Consider the following 9,020-nt stretch of genomic DNA (forward strand, 5'->3'; position numbering starts at 1 on the left):
GAATTATAATACAAATTAGTAATAAGGGTTTCTCTGCGCCCTTATCTACCCCATACTCAAAGAGCTGCGGGCAGAGAGGGTGACAGGAGAGGATGGCACTGAAGAGAAGATGCTCGGTTTCTGGAGTCTCCTGGTCCTGTCAGTATTAGTAGGATGCATCTGCTGTCTTCTCGTGGATGCTCACCTACCTTGACTCGTTCCAGCCTGGTATGGATTTCCCAACACTGCGGACAGTGGCCCACGTCAGAGACGTTTAATATTGATTACATATGTCTGAATTGCTAACCCTAACCCTAGCTCAACAGACCACAATGCTCTGGACTGTCAGTATTATTACATGCTGTGAACATAAGTAGCTTTGATCACAGTTTATGTTGTAAAGAGAAGGAATATTGAAAAAAAGATCAACATTGTGATATTATTTGTTCCAAACTGACCAGAAACATGCTTGTCAGACTCTCACAGCAAAGGATCAGACTCACTGTGCATGACGGCTCAGGCCAATGATGTCTGTTAGATTGTCAGTTGTTTAGTGCTTCTGTACAGTTAGGGTCACCATCTCTATTTCAGAATAATTAATATGCGGAAAACACTAAAAGTTGATTGTCTTCCAATATTCTAACATAATTAAAAAACTTTAAGTTTGTAAGTACATATTGTTACAGTCCTAATGCCAATATGATTCTTCATAACTCCTGCTTTGAAATACTGAACTTTAAAATTTACCTGATGAAAGATAATTTACAGTGGCACTCTGTCAGGATAATTCTGACTATAAGATCACTGTATTAATCTGAATCCTTCTGAAATGTGCTGTGAATGAATGCTGATGCAACTCACTGTGGGAAAGCTGTTAATAAAATGAATCTGTGACACATGCAACACATTCACAGAGGAAGAGAACAGAAAGGGAGGACACGCAGAGGCTGTGTTAAAGTCAGAAATCCAAATCTTTAGTCAAAAACAGGCGGCGGTTACAAACAGGAAGACAAACAGTCCATCAAACAGTCTACAGGGTCAAACATTCAGAGAATTCAAACAGCAGTAAAAAATAACTGGACACTGAAAAACTTAAAGCAATGTGTGACGCAATAAAAGGAAGCAGCGCAGTATATTCACTGAATTATCATCAATTACAAAAGAGAAAAAGAGAAAGGGAGAAAAACTATGATTTCTAAGAAAATAAACCTTGATGGAAACATACAGAATGTAAACTGTGTGAGTTTGGTGAACTTTGTTAGTAACAAATGAGGTAAAAACCCAAAACAGACAAAACACAGAAAGAGGCTCTCAGTATTCATTAATAATTAGAAAGCATCTAAACATTCTGGTCGTGGATTTTTACAGTCTTAGTTCCGCTCGCTGTCATCATTATAATCATCATAATCAATGGGTCCTGAGGTGGGCGGGACTGTCTCTGGTGATGTCACCATGAAGGAACAGCATCTGGCACGTGTTACTGAAACGTCCCAGTACACTGGTGTAGTTTCCTCTCCAGCTGTTTGACATTTGACACTTCAACATTAAGGGGAAGAAGAAGAAACAGTGTTAGGTCAGGTGACCACATGGTTTCTAAAGTAACTGACAGGAAGTAACCAGGCCGTTAGAAATGGATGGCATGTGTTTAGAGTTACTGGAGTTGGGTAACTCTACTTACCAAAAGCAGAAGCACACAGATGAAGGATCAGATGCTGAATGTTGCAGGAACATGCTCATGTGTGGTGATCATTCAATGCTGCTCCGGCAGGTTAGACAGTCCAAGACTGATATACTGCCCATCTGAGAGTTTGAAAACACACATGCAAAGATTTATTTTGTATTACAGTCAAAGTTGGATGTTCATTTTTGTCCTTTAAAAATGTTTGTGTATTTGAAAGCACTAACATTTAAGGATGACTTGGATCGTCTCCTTTAAAGGGGAGACAAGTGTATCCACTGATCCACGTCACTTTACCTGGATGATGACTCCTCTCCCCCTCACTCAGAAACATTCCTAATAAAACCAAGCAAATAAATAATATTGAAGATTTACTTACATCATTACAAAAACATCAAAAACATCTTCCTTTGATTCTATTTCTCCATTCCTGCTGAACATCAGGCAACAAATATCTCAATAAATCACAGTAAAATGTAAAGCACATATTTTCTCTGCTTTGTCTAACCTCCACAGAGCCTCTGTCAAGAAAAACATATCTGTCAGCATAAAACAAATATACATTTCATAACACGTCACTGGACAAACCTCGGTCAGTTGATTTCCTCTGTGCAGTGCAGACGAACATCAGTCAGCAAGTCAAGGTGTTGAGATGGACTGGTGTCCTTTGTGACTCTGCTGGTTCTTCTGAGGAAACAGCACCGTCTCTCCACACCGTCACCATCTGTGAGCACAAACTGCCGCTCTGCCAGCATGTAGGAAATCACATATCACACACACAAGGGTGAAGAAACATTAGAGCTCAACTTTGGATACTTTAGATCTAAACAGATCAAACTAGCTCTTAGTTTCAACAATCAGTGAACAGACAAACAATGATACCATACTGATTCTGTATGAATACAATATGGTATTTTCAATACAGGTGTCAAATTAATTTATTAAAACTAATACAGATATATGTATATATATTTTTTTGATAAATTAGTTTGCTAAATTATAAGAATATATATTTTTTTCATTTAACAATTGCAACTGAAAGAAATTAAATATTGAACAAAAATATATTGTCACATTCTGAGCATGCTCAGCATGCTGACAGACTTGAAGTTGCTACAGATTTTAAGAAGTGATAATTATAGGGAAGAAACTTCTCTTTTTCATCCGTTTAATCAAACATTTGCTGCCTCAGCTGTCTCAGTCCTATAGCGTTCTGCAACTACAACTAACCTGAAGCTTGGATTTGGCTGCAGGTGCCCCTGTACATCCTTCTCAACATGTGGGTACCATTTAATCACACTTCTTCCTGAGCTTTGCTTCATAACAAGACCAAAGGTGGCATCCCGTGTCACAGTCATATCATCCAGAAGAAACATTTGAAGAAACATCATGGAGAAGAAACATTTACGCGCCTCCTGGTTTTGTTTTCTGATCCTGCAAAAAGACTGAGGACAACAAAGCCCAGAGAACACGAGATACACAACATCCAACATTCAGACTCAACAGCCTCCATAAATGAAGAGCACCAGGTTGGTTCAGTTATAGTAGATATAAGCATACTTCACATTACTGGGTATGAATAATAATCAAGAGACAAACTTTGAAGATGCAGAGCATGATGTCCCATCATCAGACTGTAAACAAACATCCACCAGGCTTCTTTGTTGGCAAAATTGATGATTCTCCTATCAGGGATCAGTAGAGTGTATTAACCTGTGGTATAAGCAGCAGTCACTGAAATATTACTGTTTCAGATAAGAAATCTAGGACATAAAAGCCCGGGTGGGAGGGATCTCTGCAAACTGACTTACCTCTGCAAGTGTGAAGCTCAACAAAAATCTGACTCTCCAGTCACAGACAAACAAAAACCTCCAGCTGGGAGATAGAAAACACTGTCTGGGTCTTGCTGGATGTTGCTGGTCAGAGTCCACACATTAGCAGAGTGCTTCTTGGTCCCACTGACCCATGTGGACAGTGACTGTGGAGAACTGTTCTGGAAAACAGAAAAGAGAATTAAAATAACAAAAAGCCAAACAGGATTTCCACAAAGACTATCTTGGAATCAGCAATCAAAAAAAAACACTGGTTCATATTTCAATTAAATATGAACAGGTTCCTTAAATGTACGCAGTTAAGATCTGATTTAATTTAATTTCCTTCACACAGCACATTTGTCCAGGCTGACAGGTAAACATAGAATTAATCTCAGGTAACATGACTCATAGTAGAGATTCAGTAAGAAAGATTGCAGGCTCTAATATTATTACCACACAATCCAAGGACATACCAACAGCTCAGATTTCTAGAACTATTTAAACAAATGTCTTCTGAATATTCAATTCAGGTTCACAGTGGGGGGGGTGGGGGGTGTCGTGGAATTTTTTAAATAAAGTCTGCAACACAGAAAGAGCTGTGATCAAGCTATTTATTACTGCGCACAGGAGAGCCAACACACATCAAACATCACAGTTCAGTCATGTCAGCGCTGCCACAGAAGTTGTGCTCCTACTCCTTTATGCATTCCAAGGAAGAGGGAGGAAGTTACAAACTGATCCTACCACACTTCACGTGTCTCGCTATGAAACCTAACGGATCAATGGTTAAGCTGTTTTGTGCCCTTGGCCTTATCAGCACCTGTAAAGGGAGTTGTTTTCTCAAACTGCTGACGCTGAAGTAAGTTCATCTAGTTTTAGAAACTTTCACTGAACAGTCTATAACAGTGTCACAACTAAGCATATGCATAAGCACTTAAATACTTTAAATGAAAATATCAGAAAAATTCTATTACAGAGGCTAGAGCCTGTCCCAGTAGTCATAGGTAGAGCACACCTGGACAGGTCACCAGTCTGTCAGAGGACTAACAGAGAGACAGACATCAGAGTAACAAATCTATTTAAAATTAATGTAAGTTTGCTGCAGCTGTATGTATGAACATGTGTTTCTGTGCTCACAGTCCACCTCTCAGGAACCTGCAGTTCATTTTAAGTCTACTTTAAACAGACCTCACAAAAGGCTGATGTGGCTGGATCAGTAGTCTGATTTAAGTATGATACCTTTGACCAGAGATTAATCTGGTGCATCGCTTCACTGCAGTCTTACGTATTTTCCCCACACCTGAATAAAAAATACTGATATATACAAATAACAGCTTCAGCTGATGCAGCCTGACTTAATCCTAAATGTTCAGCACACAGAGACACAGAGGTACCGTTTAAAGTTTAGTGTTAACTTGAGTCACTGATCATTTGCAGTATTACAGAGTCTGGCAGTCTTTGCATGATGTCCACGTCACTGTACGTTTCTAGCTGACTCTCAGGTGTGACAGGTGTGCCAGCAGGAAAGAGTAATAATAACCTGCATCCTGAGGTTTGTCATGCAGGATTAAAGGAGCCAGGCTTTGTTCACACAGCTAGGATTGTATTTTACACTGACCCTGGGTCAGTATAAGTATCATACAGTTTAAACGAAGCACTGAAACTTGCACATATTTATTACAGATGTACTGAAGCTAATCGAGATATTTGCTGTCAATCTGTGGCTGCGATTAAACACTTTACTGGAAACTTTATTAACTAGTAACTTCATCAGTCATGACAGAAGCTAATATTTCTGTGTTAACATCGTTTAAACAGTAACAGCTTTACTACAATATAAGCTAACGTTTACACCGTAACGTTAAGCTAGCACCATGAAGACGGTAAAACACGTAATAATATCTACAAATGCATCTTAAAGCTGTTATATTAGCACTCGGTGTATTACTAACATAACCACATTAACATTACTGACACTCGCTGACTTTTAATAGTCATTCTATAAATGCTGTCCGTTTAAATGGTCTTACCTGTAAACACTGCTGTACCCACCGGATTCCAGCCAGAGTGGATTCTGGAGTCTTCCACGCTCCTGTTAGTGATCCTCCATCTGGATGGATGATAACAACCTTCTGAACAATCTAGCAGGAGATGGCCCATATCTATGGGACTGATTTGTGCTAATAACGCCCATTGTATGGACTGATAACAGCCGAAGCGGGTGAATAAAGTCACCCAGTCGCTAGCTGTGCCATTACCCAGCATACACCAGCACAATATTAGGCACAGCACCACCATAGACATTTTCAGTGGTTTTGAATGCAGGACATGGTTATTTTACCTTGTAAAACGCATGACAATAAAACAGCTAACCACCATAAAATGTATTGTGTGTGTATGTATGTGCATGTGTGTGTGTGTGTGTGTGTGTGTGTGTGTGTGTGTGTGTGTGTGTGTGTGAGAGAGAGAGAGAGAGAGGGAGAGAGATCAAAGGCGTGCGTTTATGTTTTTTCTTGATCAAGAGTGAGCCTCCTCTCTCTTATTGGCTGTATGGTATAGCATGTTTATTCAGGTGCACCTTTGAAGTCTATGAGAGTACTTTGCAGCCTGGTCTGAGTGGTCATTTCTGCACAGACACAATGAAGCGTGCACTCAGTTTAGAGGAGGCTGTTGCTGCAGTTTTGCACTCTTCAGAAAGTGAAAACGATACCACAAGCAGTGGAAATACTTCTGACAGCGAAGAAGAATTTTTGCCAGGCACCGAGGAGCTTTGCAGCTCGTGTGAGGAGGAGGAGGAGAAGGAGGAAGAAGAGCAGGAGGAAGAGACAAGACTGGAGGATGGCCAATGGAGATCTAAAAATGGAAAAATCATGTGGCAACCCACACATGAAGAGGTCCTGCCATTTTTTCCTCCTCCCATTTTAACCCAGGACCAACCCATTATGGATCAGCAGCCCTGTGAGCACTTTCCATCTTTTTTTTCCAGAGGACATTATGCAGCTAATCCTGCATTTCACCAACCTGCAGGGCAACAGGTCAGTAAAAGACTGGAAGGACATAGATGAGGAGGAGTTGCAGGCTTACATGGGGCTTGTGATGCTGGCTGGCCTGTACAGGTCTCAACATGAAACGACAACAAGCCTGTGGGATGGGGAGACAGGGCTCTTCTGTTTCCTGCTACCATGTCAAAAAAAAGATTTGAGCAAATTAATCGGGCAGTAAGATTCGATGAACGTCTCTCCCGTCCAGGTCGCTACAGGGGGACAAGGCTGTGGTTTCCTACATCCCCAAGCAAAGAAAAAATGTTGTCTTATTGAGCACCAGGCACCGTGAGCTACAAGTCCAGGACTCTGGGAAGAGAAAGCCCCACATCATCCTGGATTATAACAAATGCAAAGGGGCTGTGGATCATCTGGACCAAGTAAGCACAATTATAAGTCATTTATTTGCCAAATTGCTTACCGTTTCTCATTGTTATAACTGATAAAGTGAGATAATGTGATTATGATAGTTTTGATATGAGATGATAGTTTTAGACTATGATATTTTTGATAGTTACAGAAAGGAGGGGGGGGGGGGGGTATAGTTTGACGACCACAGGCAGGAAGAATCTATGAAGTTTATGAAAAAACGCTTTATTTATTGAGCAAACCTGTTTGCTCAACACGGGGATATAGAATTCTATAAGATAAAGCCATAAATATGTAAATCTGAGCCTTCTATCAAAAGTTACAGCTAACTTCATGAAGTTGTACAAAAAGGCTTTATTTCGCCAAGACAGTGCGTTTCTGACTATTACATGCATTTGAATGGAGTTCTCGCACGAAACAAAGTATAGGTTTTCATCTTGTGAATAACTCGAAAATCTTAGCTCAAACAGCTTTAAAACCTGTCTGCTCAACACGGGAATATAGAATTCTATAAGACAAAGCCATAAATACGTATATCTGAGCCTTCTATCAAAAGTTACATGTAACTTCATGAAGTTGTACAAAAACACTTTATTAACCGAGACAGTGCGTTTCTGACTATTACATGCATTTGAATGGAGTTCTCGCCAGAAAACAAAGTATAGGTTTTCATCTTGTGAATAACTCGAAAATCTTAGCTCAAACAGCTTTAAAACCTGTTTGTTCAACACGGGGATATAGAAGTCTATAAGATAAAGCCATAAATACGTATATCTGAGCCTTCTATCAAAAGTTACAGCTAACTTCATGAAGTTGTACAAAAACACTTTATTTCGCCGAGACAGTGCGTTTCTGACTATTACATGCATTTGAATGGAGTTCTCGCACGAAACAAAGTATAGGTTTTCATCTTGTGAATAACTCGAAAATCTTAGCTCAAACAGCTTTAAAACCTGTTTGCTCAACACGGGGATATAGAAGTCTATAAGATAAAGCCATAAATACGTAAATCTGAGCCTTCTATCAAAAGTTACAGCTAACTTCATGAAGTTATACAAAAACACTTTATTTCGCCGAGACAGTGCGTTTCTGACTATTACATGCATTTGAATGGAGTTCTCGCCAGAAAACAAAGTATAGGTTTTCATCTTGTGAATAACTCGAAAATCTTAGCTCAAACTGCTTTAAAACCTGTCTGCTCAACACGGGGATATAGAAGTCTATAAGATAAAGCCATAAATACGTATATCTGAGCCTTCTATCAAAAGTTACAGCTAACTTCATGAAGTTGTACAAAAACACTTTATTTCGCCGAGACAGTGCGTTTCTGACTATTACATGCATTTGAATGGAGTTCTGGCACGAAACAAAGTATAGGTTTTCATCTTGTGAATAACTCGAAAATCTTAGCTCAAACAGCTTTAAAACCTGTCTGCTCAACACGGGGATATAGAAGTCTATAAGATAAAGCCATAAATACGTATATCTGAGCCTTCTATCAAAAGTTACAGCTAACTTCATGAAGTTGTACAAAAACACTTTATTTCGCCGAGACAGTGCGTTTCTGACTATTACATGCATTTGAATGGAGTTCTGGCACGAAACAAAGTATAGGTTTTCATCTTGTGAATAACTCGAAAATCTTAGCTCAAACAGCTTTAAAACCTGTCTGCTCAACACGGGGATATAGAATTCTATAAGATAAAGCCATAAATACGTATATCTGAGCCTTCTATCAAAAGTTACATGTAACTTCATGAAGTTTACAAAAACACTTTATTTCGCCGAGACAGTGCGTTTCTGACTATTACATGCATTTGAATGGAGTTCTCGCCAGAAAACAAAGTATAGGTTTTCATCTTGTGAATAACTCGAAAATCTTAGCTCAAACAGCTTTAAAACCTGTTTGTTCAACACGGGGATATAGAATTCTATAAGATAAAGCCTTAAATACGTAAATCTGAGCCTTCTATCAAAAGTTACAGCTAACTTCATGAAGTTGTACAAAAACACTTTATTAACCGAGACAGTGCGTTTCTGACTATTACATGCATTTGAATGGAGTTCTCGCCAGAAAACAAAGTATAGGTTTTCATCTTGTGAATAACTCGAAAATCTTAGCTCAAACAGCTTTAAAAC

At 39.3% G+C, this 9,020-nt stretch overlaps 1 long non-coding RNA gene across 5 annotated transcripts; it reads right to left on the minus strand.

The window, feature by feature from the left end:
* Nucleotides 1-931: 931 nt before the first annotated feature.
* LOC146386238 (uncharacterized) lies at nt 932-5,959 on the minus strand. 5 transcript variants are annotated; one of them, XR_014800557.1, is made up of 7 exons: nt 5,502-5,959; nt 3,469-3,650; nt 2,888-3,370; nt 2,246-2,402; nt 1,885-1,993; nt 1,658-1,779; nt 932-1,515 (listed from the first exon to the last, which is right to left on the minus strand). It is a non-coding gene; the product is annotated as an uncharacterized LOC146386238 (long non-coding RNA). The 5 variants fall into 5 exon arrangements; XR_014800559.1 differs by lacking the exon at nt 5,502-5,959 and having other exon boundaries at nt 2,888-3,102; nt 3,257-3,370; nt 3,469-4,692; XR_014800558.1 differs by lacking the exon at nt 5,502-5,959 and having other exon boundaries at nt 2,888-3,342; nt 3,469-4,692.
* Nucleotides 5,960-9,020: the final 3,061 nt, after the last annotated feature.

Source organism: Perissodus microlepis, chromosome 6 (assembly GCF_051167445.1).
Source record: "Perissodus microlepis isolate ML-2025 ecotype Zambia chromosome 6, ASM5116744v1, whole genome shotgun sequence".
Classification (NCBI taxonomy): domain Eukaryota; kingdom Metazoa; phylum Chordata; class Actinopteri; order Cichliformes; family Cichlidae; genus Perissodus; species Perissodus microlepis.